The sequence below is a fragment of the Danio aesculapii genome, chromosome 11 (assembly GCF_903798145.1).
Source record: "Danio aesculapii chromosome 11, fDanAes4.1, whole genome shotgun sequence".
In the NCBI taxonomy this organism is placed as follows: Eukaryota; Metazoa; Chordata; class Actinopteri; order Cypriniformes; family Danionidae; genus Danio; species Danio aesculapii.
Window position 1 is genome coordinate 9015925 of NC_079445.1, and position 15745 is coordinate 9031669.

The following is a 15745-nucleotide window of genomic DNA, read 5'->3' on the forward strand; positions in this document are numbered from 1 at the left end:
CAAAAATTGATTGATTTTAATGAGAAAGGTTTATAAATCTGTAAATAGAAAAGAAAGAGACAACTAAGATTCATTACTTTACTGATGCATTATTAAAATCCAAAGTTGTGCTTGTTAAGTAAGGGATAAAGCACATCCAGGTGGTTGTTATTGCAGAATACAGCTAGGCCCGTCACAATAATCAATATATCGACTTATCGCGCAACACATGGACATGACCTCAATCATTTTTGGTGATATATATATATATATATATATATATATATATATATATATATATATATATTGCCCATACATAAAACAATTCTAGCAACATTTTTGGCGATTGTGCAACATTTGGTGGACGTCTCTATTGGAGGTGTCAGTATGGTAATAAAACACTATAGTTGTTACTATAAATTACTATAGTATATTTTCATGTGGGTGTCTGACAACTGAAAATAAATCTGGAAGCAGATATCGCAGCCTCTGTTGCCTTTTACCTTGCGTTTTTTTGTTAGCATTTATTATTATTTATATAGGATATGCGGCGGTTCATTCTGCTGTGGCAACCCCAGATTATTAAAGAGACTAAGCCGAAAAGAGAATAAATGAATGAATTTAGGATATGCGTCATCACATTCTGATTCCAATGCCTAATTATTAAATAGTTAAAATGAGTATAATTAAATGAAATCTTCTTAAGAATAAAATGCTGTGTGTTCTTTGGAAAAGTGTACTTGCATTGTGATTTTATATTGTAATTCTGACATTATATAATGAGTGGCATGAAATAGTTTTAAAATGACAATAATATCATTTATCCCAATATATTTTGGCGCAATACATTGTACAATAAAAAAAAAGATATCGTGACAAGCCTAAATACAGGCTGACGCAAAGCAGAGGGCTTTAGTTTGCGAAATATGTAAAAAATAAAATAATGGGACTTTATTCCGCTTATTGCATGGCTACTACCAAAAAACATTGTTCAGAGCCATAATAGTTTTAAACTTTAATTAAATGCTAAGCTAACAGAAACAAAAATGGCTGAACGGAACATACACTAACCTCTATTTTTCTGTCACAAGATGAAACCAATAAATTTAAGACTAACTTATACTTCTGCGTCAAGCGCAAGTGTATGGTTCGGTGCAGCCTTCGCAGAGCCCTCGCCGATGCACACCTCTCAAAAAAACGTAACCACACGTCGCAATGACGCACAGCGCAAGTTCTGTGATCGGTCAGCTTGGTAGAAGTTACGAGGGTGGGTGGTGCAGAAAGCCACGAACCCGATGGAGAACCATGAAGGAGCTCCAAATGGAAACTTTTGCCTTGTGTTTACCTTCTAATTAAAGTTGTTGTACGTCCGCCGGTTCTCGCCTCTGAATGTGCGAGTTTTAGCTACTTGTAGTGATCAGAAAAACAAAACACCCGCAAAGAAACTCGACACAGAGGAATATAAAAATCTACTGCCAGCTAGCGTTTCAGAAGTGTTATTGCAGAGCATAGATGTGTAAAAGCACGACTACGTGCAAGTCAGGTGACATGGGTCACACCGATTACTTGACACACTTTAATATGGATGAGAACATTTTAGGTGAACATACTCATGAACCTATTCACTGATGGCAGAGAAAAATCAAAGTACCCAGATGAGCCTGTGCTATTACTTTCTACGGTTGTTAACTAGGAATAACATACCTTGGAATCCCATGCCTGACCAATCAGAATCAAATATTCCATACAGCCCTGCAACATTCGTTAACAATGAACAACTTTATTTTCATTAGCTAACATTAACAAAGAGGAATAAATGCTGAATACTGAATGTATTGTTCATATTAGTAAATACATAGACAATAATTTAAAGCGTTACCATGAATTTATGAAGTAAAATATATAACAAAGACAACCAGACCACATGGCATTTTAACCTGAACCAACTTTGTCAGATGATCCGAGACTAAAGACTAACACATCAGGCTGATGATGCAAACAGAGCAATATTTTGAAAGCGCCACAGAGCCACAATGTTTACACTCTTCAGTAAGTCAACACACAGATGGCTTACTTACAGTCGGCTCATTCAACTGGGAGGAGAAAGTCTTTCAGCATTGAAAACCTACACACTTTTAACCGTACAGAAGAGGCTGATTACACCTTTCGATGTGTTTGTGTGTGCGTGTGCATGTGTATGTAAGTGCGTGTTTGGCAGTGGAGCTCTGAGCTTTTCACACGACTCCCTTGACAACAGCGAACTTGATCCTCTCAAACCTCTGAGGGCCTCAGTGAACAATGAGAAGCCTGGAGAGCTTGTGTTCTTGTGTAACACTGACCGTTGGACGCAAATTCCTCAAGACACCCTTCACAGTCAGTGTTCCTCTTCCACCAATTAAGCACAAAAGAAAATATCCCAAAAGTCTGAGCTTTCGAAATCAGTCTCAAGAGTGCCGTGAATTGTGAGGATTATGTCTGACCTGCTTTTCGAGCGATATTACAGAGAGATAAACAGCTCGGCGCAGACTTTTTTGTGCGTAGTGTAAATTATTGCTTTTAAAATGCATACAAGCACATTTAAGCAGATGTGGAGGGGAACGGTATCAAGAGGTAGTCCTGCTGAAAATGAACATTACTGCTTGAGCCAAAGCTGCAGTGTCAGGCTGAGCAAACAAACAGAGCAATGTTTTCTAAGCACCACACTACGCTTAAAGGGAATCATATAAAGCAAATGTCAGCAGTGAATACTAACACCATTAACATTTCACCTAATATTTTTGTTGATATTTCCTAGCAGTACCTTTGAATACTTTTAACAATGTACAATCTGATATTATTAAAGGTTACAGCAATTAACAAAAATCTCAACTAAATTAGATCTAAACAAAGTGGAGCAGAACAATTGTCACAGAGGAACACTGGTTTATTTCGTTCCTGAATTAATCTCTTTTTGAACGAATCTAGTGAGCCATTCATTCACCTGCTTCATTTCTACTGAGTGAAATGAATCAGCCATTCTTAAAGAATTATTAAAGTTAATGATTCAATGAATTACACATTAAACTTGCTGCCACCTACTGGCAGTTTTAGTTTTGTATTTATTTCTGCATTATAAGCAGGGCCAGACAGAATCAAATTCTGCGTAGAATTTTGTAAAGATTATAAGAATAAAATCTGTAGATTTATGCAGAATGATTTTAAGAATGATTAAAACTTGAAATAAAAAATAACTTTCATTCGAGGTTTACAATAGAAATAATCTCTTTTTTAATTAATCAAGTAAGCCAATGATTCAGTGATCCATTCCCCTGCTTCATTTGTAATGAATGAAATGAATCAGTCATTTTGAACAAATCATTTAAGTTAATGATTCAATGAATTACACGTTAAGACAGGGACTTGCTACCACCAACTGGCAGTTCTAGTTTTGTGTTTATTAATGCATTATATGCAGGGCCAGACAGATATTTATCGCTATTTCTGTGTAGAATTTTGTAAAAAAATAATCATAATAATAAAATCTCCGGATTTAAGCAGAATAATTTTGAGAGCGCAGTGATTAAAACTTGAAATAAAAAATAATTTTATTGTGCTGCCCATAGAAATGAAAATGGTACTTTTTTTGTATATTATTTCATTATTTAATTTGGATTATTGTGAATTGTTTATTTTGGGACTTTTATTTTGAAACCATGATTGCTAAGTGGAAGTGTGGATGTCCGGATATGTTCAGAAACAAAAGAAAGTGAAAGAGGACGCAGCACGACTTAGAAATGCGATCTTTCAGCAATTTAGTTCTGGAAAACATTTGACCGTGTAATTTATGATGTTAATCACACTGTAATGAAGCTTTGAAAGTAAAAGCTACTTGACTATCTTTGATGTTAAAACGAACACTTATTGAAGGAGAACTGTGAAGAATTAGAGCAGAATCAAACTAAATAATTGCATTTTATGTTTTCTTGTAATGTGTACTATACACATGTATTTTTTTTTATATTTTCTGTTTTACAGTAAAGTATAATTAATATGAAACGCCTTGGAACTTTATTTTAAATGTTTGCTATCTGTCTAATGGAGCACAGTCACGTTCTATGTGAATAATTATTCAAGGTTTACAAAAGAAATAAGCCAATGATCCAGTGATCCATTCACCTGCTTCATTTCTAATGAATGAATTGAATCAGCCATTCTGAATGAATCATTTAAGTTAATGATTCAGTGAATTACACATTAAGACAGGGAGTTGTTGCCACCTACTGGCAGTTTTAGTTTAGTATTTATTTATGCATTATAAGCAGGGCCAGACAGAAACTGCAGATATTTATTGTTATTTCTGCATGAAATTTTGTATAGTAATAGTAATAATAAAATCTGCAGATTTATTTGAGAGCACAGTGATTCAACTTTTATTCGAGGTTTACAATAGAAATAATCTTTTTTTCAATGAATCAAGTGAGCCAAAGATTCAGTGATCCATTCACCTGCTTCGTTTCTAATGAATGAAATAAATCAGCCATTCTGAACAAATCATTTAAGTTAATGATTCAATGAATTACATGTTAAGACAGGGACTTGTTGCCACCTACTGGCAGTTCTAGTTTTGTGTTTAGGCATTATAAGCAAGGCCATCTCTGCATAGAATTTTGTAAAAAAAAAAAAAAAAAAAAAAAAGATAATAATAATACAATCTGCAGATTTAAAGAGAATAATTTTGGGAGCATAGTGACTAAAAACTAAAAAACAGTCACTTTTTAACTTTTATTCAAGGTTTACAATGTAAATCCAATTAGAAGAGCTTGTTTAGTAAACCAAGCAATCTCTATTATTTCTACTAAAATATAACATATAATTTGTAAATTACCCATATAAAATATAGTTAAAAATATTAGTTAATAAATAAATTTATATAAAAACTTAATAAATATATATTCACACACATTTATAAATAAATACACTCAATGACAGGCTAAACAACCAGTGGTCATAGCAGAACAAAGCACATAAATATATTGTTGCTCTATCGAATAAGCAAATCAGGAAATACATTTATTTATTATTGCACACTCCTGACTATCAACTACAGTCTTCCTCCGAAAATGTAAAACCCTCAAGCTTCTTGTTAAACAAAGTAACAGCCTGTAACAGTGCTCAGACATGCTCCTGCCACCCCTCATCCAGACAATAGTGCCGTTTTTCTTTCTCTTTTCAAGGCAATTATGTCAACACCATTTCCAGCAGACGCTTTTGGAGAAATCAGCATATGGCTCACATCCCTCCGTCAGCATCCAACAATCAGGTCGAGTTCAAAGGCAAAGCAGCCCAATCAATCCGGCAGGAACAATGACCGTTGCTTATTGAATGCCACACGCTAGCGAATTCTGTCACAAGGCATTAAGACAGATGCTGCTCTAAACTGCTTGTGATGCAACCTACTCTGCGAAGGGCGAAAAATAAAATCAAATTGGACCGGCGAGATTAACGCGTCACCTCACCTGACCTACTTTGGGCTCTGAATCCATCAGAGTCTGAACATGGTCGGATGGGGGGTGGGGGGGTTGGATAAGACACATCAGGCCCATAAATGGATTCTCTTTGGTGTGAAGTGTCCTAGAAGCAGGTCAATAGATCCCACTGGCTGCGGACAAGTAAGTATACATCCGCCATAGGTTATGTAGTGTTATTTTATTAACACAGGAACTTCCAAAATTCTATAATTACTGGAATTCTCAGAGTTCTCATTTTAGACGTCATATTGCCATGTTATATTTCCATTCAAAGCAGTCATTAACAGTCATTACCCTAAAAATTAGGGCTGGGCGATATGGCCTTTAAAAAATATATAAAAAAATTACTTACATTAAACTAATCTACATAAAATTGTAACCCGGATAAACTTAAAATCGTTGATTTACATTTTAAACTTTGATATATGATTGAACGCTTCATTCTTTTGGGACTTTTACATTGTAGCGTTTCTCTCAGCAGCTGTCATTTAAAGTCCCTATTTTCACTTCCAAACCCTCCTGTAAAGCGTAAAACTGTATAACTGATGCTGAGGGATCATTAAACCTTCCTGGTTCTGCTCCAACAAAACTTGGATCAAAGTCATTCTGCAACTCTGAGGACAAAACACTCTCACATATAGATCTTTAATAGCCAACAGTATTTCCTACATCATTTGTGCCTTATTTGAAATTGTAATAAATAATGTGTGCAGTAAGTTCAGATGCAAATGACAAACGCTCTGAAAATTTGAATTAAAATTTAAGGTGAACATGCAAATGTAAAACTCTTAAAAGTTGATTTTATTTCACTCACATGCAGCGTGAGCAAGTCAAAATAAATCAATAATATTTGCATACTGAAATCTAGGTTGATGTCAGCTGAGATTTTTGCATTGTGCGCACTGTTTTTTTGCATGACAGTTACGCACTCGCACTCATCAATAATGAAGGTTAAGGTGGATCAGACGCCATTTACATACATGCAGCCTGCATACAAACTTGAGACCATAAACCACTTTCTTACGCCTCCTTTCAACAGATATTTCCACAGCTTAATTTTTAAAGAAACGTTAAATCCCCAAAGGATTCGCAGGCAGCGTGTTAAATCTTCATCCCCAACAGCTTGTAGCGCACACCACATGGCAACTTTGGAAAACAGTAAAGTTTTGTGGGTGATGTAATGGAAGGACATATCAGAGACAGAGAAGGTTATCTGCATACGTTGTGACATTGCTTCTGGGTGAGCTTGGCTGTCACTTTTTCTGTCAGAGGTGGCTGTTCAGCACATTTTTGTAATGAAACGATGACACTCGTATCACCAATTTATCTTTGGCGCGCAGGTGGGAGGCGACGCACTGCAAGACTTCGCAGGAGGGCAACAAGAATGGGAGGGTAACATGAGGACAAGATCTAAACGGCCTGGATGTCTGGAGGGCCGTGAGGATTGCATAACAGTTTTTCCCCTCCTCTGGCACTTGGAGAAGTCTGTCATTTAAAACGACAACATGTGACTTGTGTTTAGAGATGCGCGATATTATTGGAAAGCTGGATAAATGGCTAATGCCAATATGCCTTGTCAATAAGACTGTGTTGATTATGAGTCTGTACTAGGGCTGTGTGATTTGGGGAAAATATCTAATTGCGATTTTTTTTTTTTGACAGAATATTGCGATTTCGATTTGATTTGCGGTTTAATTTTGTAGTCAAGCTGCAGCTCAATAATCTGTATTGTAGCTTCTAGTGTTAGTTAAAAAAAACACTTAAAAGATATTAACTTATATTAGCAAACAACTATGAAATTGTACTTTGCTGTTGCTTGTTACTAAATTGAGTGTCACTGGCAATACTTTCAGTTAACTTTTTAGCAAGACACTTTTTTTAGGTTCTGGTTGTTGTATTTCCTCATGCTGTGGCAACAATTCTGCGACAGCTATTACAAATTAGCTTGTTTTGTTTGGTGTCTGTGACTTTGAATCCAAGATATTCCAATATTACCGATGTGCTGTTTTTCTTTCATATTAATTAGTCTCTTAATGCTTCTGAAGCGGCAGACGCCATCATCCCACTCGTTCGCGCTTCCCTGTTTGTTGTTTTATTGTGGGTGTTCCACATAGTTCGGTTGCGCAATTCTGATTGGGCAGAACGAAAGTGTGCTCACTAAATTGGCTAGTAAGACCGTCACACACAGACAGCAGTCACGCATTTGCTTTGGGTGAGGGAAGTTCAATAATATAATATTACATATCGCAGCCTCTTGCGATTAGCTAATCACAACATTTTAAATGGAGATTGCTATTCGATTTCAGTTAATCGCACAGCCCTAGACTGTACTACCTTCACTGTCTACTGGGAGTGCAAGCAAAATGATTAGAGTGGTATTACACTAATAAAAATTTAAGTAATATACTAAATATGAGGCTAGTTTTATTTAGGAATTAAGCATTAATTGTGTCATATTAATAATAATCATGAGCCTGATTTGATTTTATGGTTAGAAGCTACAATGTAAAAACATGATTAGTTACTTAAAGCGAGTAATCCCATTTCCATAAAAGTAGCAAAACTGGAAAACTGGAATATTAAATATAAGACTCGTTTCCATCCAACGAGTCAAAGAGAACAAAATCATTAAGTCCCATTAACTTGTGCCAAATATCAACAGTAAAAATGGAATTTGCTGCGGTAGGAGAAGATGTGTGAATCTTTTCTTTATTTAATAATGTACTTGTGCCTCAGAAGACAATATGCCGACATACAATGAACACGTGGTGGCGTTTAAAGGCGTGAAATGCACTCTTGACTCTCTTCACAGTTCTGGAGGTCATTAGTAATATAATAACACTAAAACTGAAACGGTTACGCCGTTTTAGAATGACCAAAACACCATTTCAGATGTTTTACAATGTGGTCAGCCGGATGGTTTATTCATTCACACACATTTTTATCATCGCATAATTTCTTATAACAAAATCACATGACCTTTTTTATTGCGCATACTGGAATTTGTTCGGTAAAAGTGTTTCCATGGTAGTTCATGCGCATCTTTTCTTATCGAATACAAAGTTTATCATACTCAGTTATGCGGATACGTTTTTTATGCGCATTTTTAAAACATGCGCATCTTGGTGTTTCCATCAACCGTTTTTTTTCTGTGCGTTTTATCCGATTTATGTGTTTTTTTCATGCACATATCCTAAATGTGCATAAAATAGGTGGATGGAAACGTAGTTAAACAAGTTGACATTATTTTTAAAAAGTGAGTAAATTCATTGTAACTTAGAGGATTTATTAATCAGTTTAATCGATCTTAATCACTCGTTTTAGTTAAAGTAAATGAATCTCTTTGTACAGTGTACAGCTTATAAACGAATAAAAGCTGTACAAATCCAATATTGTGCATTCCTGCATGTGTTTATAGAAAACTATCTAAAGGCTATTTAGCATGTCTATGTTATGCACTCTGTGGCTATTAATTATTGTAAATGTACTGTCACTAAAATTAGCAAGTCATGAGCATGCTGATTTTGACTCTATGTGGGAAATGATGTTGGCATCCTGAAAGTGAATGATCCTGAGGGCTGGTTTCACGTGTTGTAGCGCACACACACACACACAGATGTGCTGAGGATGTTTAATGAACCCATTTGCTTCTGTTATTGTGTGGCACTAAATGTGGCCTGATCGCCTGCAGCCACAAAAGTAAAATATGAGTAAAAAGAGTTGTAGCCCACCCTACAGCCTACGTCGTTTTTGTAGTATGAGTCACTGCATATAACACTATGCAGGACCAAAGGTGAGACATTGACATGAATGTTTAAGGACACATGCTTTATAAGCTAAGTGGGGGAAAACAAGGATTGCAACAGAACTGCAAGGCATGAATCTCACGAAACCTGCCTACAACATATATCACACAATAAAGTAGCTAATGTTCATTTTAATAAATATGTTAAAAGCAATTCAAACTTCCGGCAATGAAAAAGCTAAAACGATTTGATGTGTATATATATATATCAGTTCTTCCCACACATGGGGCGTACTCACACTATGTACAGTTGCTTTGAACCAGACCGAAGCACGCTTGAGCCCCCTCCCGTCTCCCCCGACGGCCTGCACTCACATTGCAATCAAGCCTGAGCACACTTACATCTTCGATGTTGCGCTGTTCAGTTTAAGAAGCGCTCTCGCTCAGCACAGTGAACATTTCTTTAGTTATTTCGTTTTAGTCGTTTGATATGCAGTGACACACAGTCAAATAATTCGCTGAAAATATCAGCCACTTTTGACACTCATAAACAATCATAAAGTCCTCTTGCTGCAGGTATTAGGAGTTTTGATGAAGGTGTAGCAGTGCAATGAGGAGTTTGCGTCTTTAATAAGCTACAACAGTTTGCGTTCATTGAACAGTAAGAATGATTAATAAATCCATATGAAACATTTCTTCAAAAGTCGCGTCGCGTCTTTTGTTTTGCACTCACACTACAAGCGCGCTCTGGCACACCTCTTCCAAACCGGCCCAGGGCAGGCCACAGGCATGGGGCGATAACAGTTTTCAAGGTATACCATGGTTTGGAAAAGTCAAGGTTTTAAAACCACCAAAATTTTCTGTTATACCGTTCCTAAGGTATGTGTAAGATTTTTTATTTACATTTTTTTTGTTTTTTTAGGTCAACAGTATCTCCAGCAGAAAAGATCTCCAAATATGTCGTTTTAAATTGTAAAGAAATCAATGTTTTTGAAACAAATGAAGACAGAAGTCAATGACTGATTTGAATTTTTTTAGCCTGACATGTTTACTGCTCGAAAATATCTTAAATCTTTCACAAAATAAAATATATTGTGTTTAAAGGTGAAAAAAAGTTTTTGTTTTCTACACAGACATTTAAAAAGAAGATATTTTAGAGCAGTAATCGCAATACCGTGATATTTTTATCCAAGGTTATCATACCGTCAGAATCTTATACCAGCCCATGCCTAGCCAGCCAACTGAACTGTGCCTGAGCCTGATTCAGAGCACTCACACTTCTCAAACGATTCAGGAAACGGGCCTGGGCACAGTTTGGATAGCATAGTGTAAGTGCACCCATAGACTTTACTTAGGTGCCCACGTATATTATCGGCTGCCCAAATTATATTTGGTGACTTTTTAACTATTATTATCATCCTTTTACTTTTTAGTAATCTTCCATTAACCAAATATCCATGATCAATTAATCAGCAACAAATTTTCTCTCGTTAACCCGTTTCAGAGGCTAATGCTCGTTCAGTCTGCTCTGCAGACCCACAAAGATGCACCTTTTTGGCACATACAAATGCATCTGGCCCAGGTTTCTAAATCTCCTAAAAACATATGCGATTTGGGGATTTGCTTTCGCTTTCTAAAGTTGCCGTTATTTGTATGCGTTTTTGCATTACCTTTTTAATTAAGACTACTTTTGCTTGGCTTCGCAACTGAACGTGCATGCACAGCCACGAGAGCTGTTTTCATGAATTAAAATGTATTATCTTTCCACTTCTAAAGATGTTCTGTGACTAAAATATTTTAATTAATATGTATGTTTAATAAATCGGTTTTGTTTAAATGCACCAATACAGATTAATTTATATTTATATTTAATAAAAAATATTAATTTTCAAAATGGGGTGAATTCATATATGCTGAGCACTGTGTGTGTGTGTATGTGTGTATATATATATATATATATATATATATATATATATATATATATATATATATATATATATATATATATATATATATATATATATATATATAGTAAAAATATTACCTGAAAACTGAATAAAGTTCATAAGAGAATTTTTTTTCCAAACAAAAGTCCAAACATATACATTTTTATTATGAATTTATCATAAAACATCAATTCTCCTACACTTATGGAAGGTCCCACATGTGTATACCACACAATTCAATTACTTTATCGGGTGTTCTCATTTAAAAAAAAAGAGAGAGAGAGAAAAGTTCTTGCATACCTACAGCATCTATAAAACCAGTGACAGCCCACAGTGGATAAAACTGAGTGGGCAAATAAATGACTATTATTATCAGCACTGGAGATCAGAGAAAGCCAATAATCAATACCAGATTGGTTTAACCAACTCAAGCCAAATACAGCGCTATCCGTCATCTGCATGTGAACCGAGTGCACTGACAGCTTTTCCAGGAACTCACTATATCGCAACTCAGACAGCACAAATGACTAATGAGTAACATATTCAAGGTCTGTGGAGACCCGTTTGAGAGGAAGGAGGAATATCTTCTTTAGTGACAGAAATTATAGATGCGTCCAGATTTTGCTGCTGGTGTCTTTGATACGCATACAGAGCCCTCAGGATGGGCTGTTCCTGGTGCATGTGGGACAAACTCTGCCTAAAGGTCTGCTGGAACATGATCTCGCTGGAGCGCTTCAGTAGAGTTACATCATTTCACCACCTGCCAAAATCACTTACTAAAGCTACAGCCAGAGCCACGCTTCACACAGACTCATTCATTGTTCTGATTTGAGTGCATCAGCGTTAGAGATTACGATAAGAAGATTTTGTTTGCTTTTAAATTGCAACTGTGACCGATAATGGCACATGAGATAAAACTGTCAACCTTTGGCCCATTATAAAAAAAAGCAGACTGTTCGATTTATAAGCTACATCTTTGTCACGATTTAGGTTTGTGATTTGCTGACAGGCTTGATGATGATATAATGGTTAACTTCACATTAACACTACTACGTTACTGAATTATTAGCGTCAAAGGTGCCTTTCTGGGTCAAGGGTGGATTGGTCAACAAAATCTCAAAGGAAGCTAATTGTTATCAGTGATTATGTTTTTATAGCAAACACTGATGCTAAACCTGCACAAACTGATGAAAAATAGCAGTACGAGATACTATTACATATAAGAGATGGACTGACATGGGAATTTTGGCCAATACCAATAACTCTTTGGAATTTGGAAGCGAATAACCTCATAGGGGGTCATTCTTGATATTAATAATTCTGAGCCGGATTACAAAAAGGCACAGTGGACAACTGCAGAAAAAAATAAACTGCAAGAAACATCTTTTCCCAAAATTATTAAAAAATTTCACAATAAAAAATCTTGTCTAAAGAATGCATCTGCTACATGTGACTTCCTAATGTGAACCAATGTGGAAAGTAGGGATGAACTACATGGCATCTTTGGTTTCCCCCAAAAGAGAAAAATTTGCAAAAACATGAGGCCAAACAAAAGGCTATGCTGTGCCAAAAAGCCCAGCAGGGCCATAGAATGTATAACAAGACAGGATGCAGAATGTACTGCGCTATGAAACCCATTCATTTCAATGGCTTTTGCAGAAGGGTGGTTTGTTGCTATGTTGACCAAAGAAAAGAGCAGCAGAGCACTCACATACAAAATTCAAATAGCTCAATATTAGCTTTGCATGAACCACGCTAACTGGAAAAGCAAATCCACTCAAATAATGCGTTGACAGGACATTTAGTGTACTTGTTCCTGCTGCTTCCGATAGTGCTACTGTGCTGTCACATAAACACTAATAAACCTGCACCTCTCAGTAAATTTTTACCAGAGTTTCCCACACATAGACTTTACTTGGGCGGGCCACCCAAGTATATTAACGGCCTCCCAAGTATATTTGGTGACAATTGTATTAATTATTTTTTCTTTACTATTATTTTCATCCTTTTACACTTTTTTGTATCTGCCCAAGATAACCAAACATCCACTACCAATTAGCCAGTTGAAAATATTATCTCGTTTAACCATTTCATACTGCTGGGATTCAACTCTTGCTTTCATTTTGTAAAGCTGTCCCTAATTGTAGGGCTAGGTGATATTGCAAAAAAAAAAATTATCACAATATCATGTTTCATATCATTCGATGTCGAAAATAATTGAATGTTTTTTTTTTTAATACATTTAGGAATATTAGGAATTTTTTAACCACTTTATTTTAATTTACCAACATAACTAAGGCAAAAAGTTTTAATAATCAAAAACCAAAATATGTAATGAAAATATCTGATAAATATCTTTATTTCTAATAAAATAAACATAAGTGTTAAAGAGACTCTTAAACTTGATAAATAAAATGTTACAAAGTGTGCGCAACGGTAAATAAATACTGAACAATCAAAGCAAACTTTAAGGTAGATCAACATCTGTAAGGTGTGAATAATAATGATACAGCAAACCTCAAACTCGGTAAACAAAACAAATTATGATAATCAAATCTGAGCTTTCAAGTAAAGGAACTAACCATCATTATTCAAAAACATGCTGCAACATTACAAATTGTGAAGTTGAATGACTATATTACCCCTATGCTAAAAACTCTTTCAAATGGAGAGCTAGTGGCAGGGATGCACAAGAAAAGAAACCAAAAAGCTTCTCACGACATCCTTACATTCTTTTTTATTTACAATCTCCTCACTGCTCCTAGCCATTGCGCTTATTTTCGCATGTGTTGTTTTTCTGACCTGAAGTGGCGAGCACGTGGTTTCCTTCATTTTCTATGGCCTCTTGCGACTAGGCGACCATCAAGCGTTTTCTCAGAGAATGAAAAACAGACAAACCATTGCTGCAGCTCCGATGCAAGTTTATGGAGAAAAGAAAAAAGCACTGCAGTGTTTGGATGCACTGTGTTTGTCTGAGGTAATTAGACTGCCATTATTACTGAAATGTGGATATTCCATATAAAGGATGAAGCAGATTTGTTAGTTCTACTTACATAAATTGCGGTGCGCTCAAGGCATTTGGAAAAGTTCAGATGTTTTCAACTAGGTATGACTAGAAAATGCACCCGCATCACGTGTGCGCTGCTTGCACAACATGTGCGCGTTGCTCCCATACGCACGTCCTCCATTGGAAATGACAAACTTACACCCTAAGCTTATTGGCATTGCTTCGAAGGCACATGCTCAGCAGCCACATCTTAATAAAACTATAGCGCTTCATTTACCGAAACTTCATACTGAATTTTTTTAGTCGATATTGACAATGGTGTTCGGCCAATAAATATTGATAGCGATTTTATCGCCCAGCCGTACTTAATTGTATGTGTTTTTGCATGACGAATTTATTCAAGCCTACTTTTTCGATTGGCTTCGCAGCTGAGAGCGAGATGCATTAAATATTACAATTGTTAAACTAAACGTTCAACCTGAACTTGAATGTGATTCTTTTATTGGTCTGTGTTTAAGTTATTGTGTTAAATGTCTTATAAAATAACTTTATATTTTATTTGTTCAGCCCTTATTTAACACTTTATATTTACATTTCTTTACCTAGGTTGTCAATGACATCCTGGGATAAGGTGCAGAGCAAAAATCCCTAAAGATCCCAGATAATTAGTCCAACAGCTTTAGTGTTTCATTGCTGAAATCACTCCACTTATCTTGTTCTTAAAATTCAATAATTCATTCTGTTTAACCAGATTTGAACCTATTTTTTATTATGAAAAATAAAAAAATGCTAATCTATTTCTAAACCACTTATTTTTTGACATAGAGAAGAAATAAAGAACAACCAATAGCCAAAATATTAGCCTATTCTAACCAAAATCCTAACAAGCACAATCAAAGAGGGAGAAGTTCCTATATATATGTAGTTTTAAAGGCAGCATATGTCATTACAGTGCATGTTAAGTCTAGTCTGTCTGTCCATCCATCAGCTCATGTAACGCTTTATCAATTCTACATTCACAGATTCCAGTATTCTGACGGGTCTGATCTGCAATGAGGAAGCTGTCACAAAGAAATCTCACCAGGCATTTTTTTACAAGGTGGGAGAAATAAAAACTACCTAAAATAGTGGAGTATAAACCAGAGAGAACAGAACAGTCCTCCTCTAAACAGTCTGTTAAACAGCAGTCGTTTTTCCATGTCCTTTCCGAAAACACAGAGCCCAGCTAAAAAATACAGGTTTTTCCATTTCCCTTAGAGAAAAAAATGAGCCATCTTAGCACCAACGCGCATTTATACTCACCACACTATCAGCTCTATTTCCGCAAGGCAAACGCTTTTTAAGAATCCAACCCAAGTGTCTCAGCACCTGCAATAACATAACAGAAAAGGGTGAATGAAGCAAAATTGGTCAAGCATCTGGACAAAGAAAAAAAAAACACACCTGAAATGCACACCCCAATTAAACCGTCCTGTCTGAGGTCAATGAATGTTTGTGGATTTTGCAGCAATTGCTAGTTTAGATGGAAAATGTCCTATCTTTAACTCAGTTTTTCCACTAG

General features: G+C 35.8%; 1 protein-coding gene across 1 annotated transcript in view; it reads right to left on the reverse strand.

The window, feature by feature from the left end:
* Positions 1 to 15745, reverse strand: part of tbl1xr1a (TBL1X/Y related 1a) — a 104307-nt gene that overhangs the window by 24447 nt on the left and 64115 nt on the right. Inside the window, 1 exon segment of the mRNA XM_056467977.1 lies at positions 15487 to 15552. The gene's annotated coding sequence lies outside the window, so the exon portion shown is untranslated.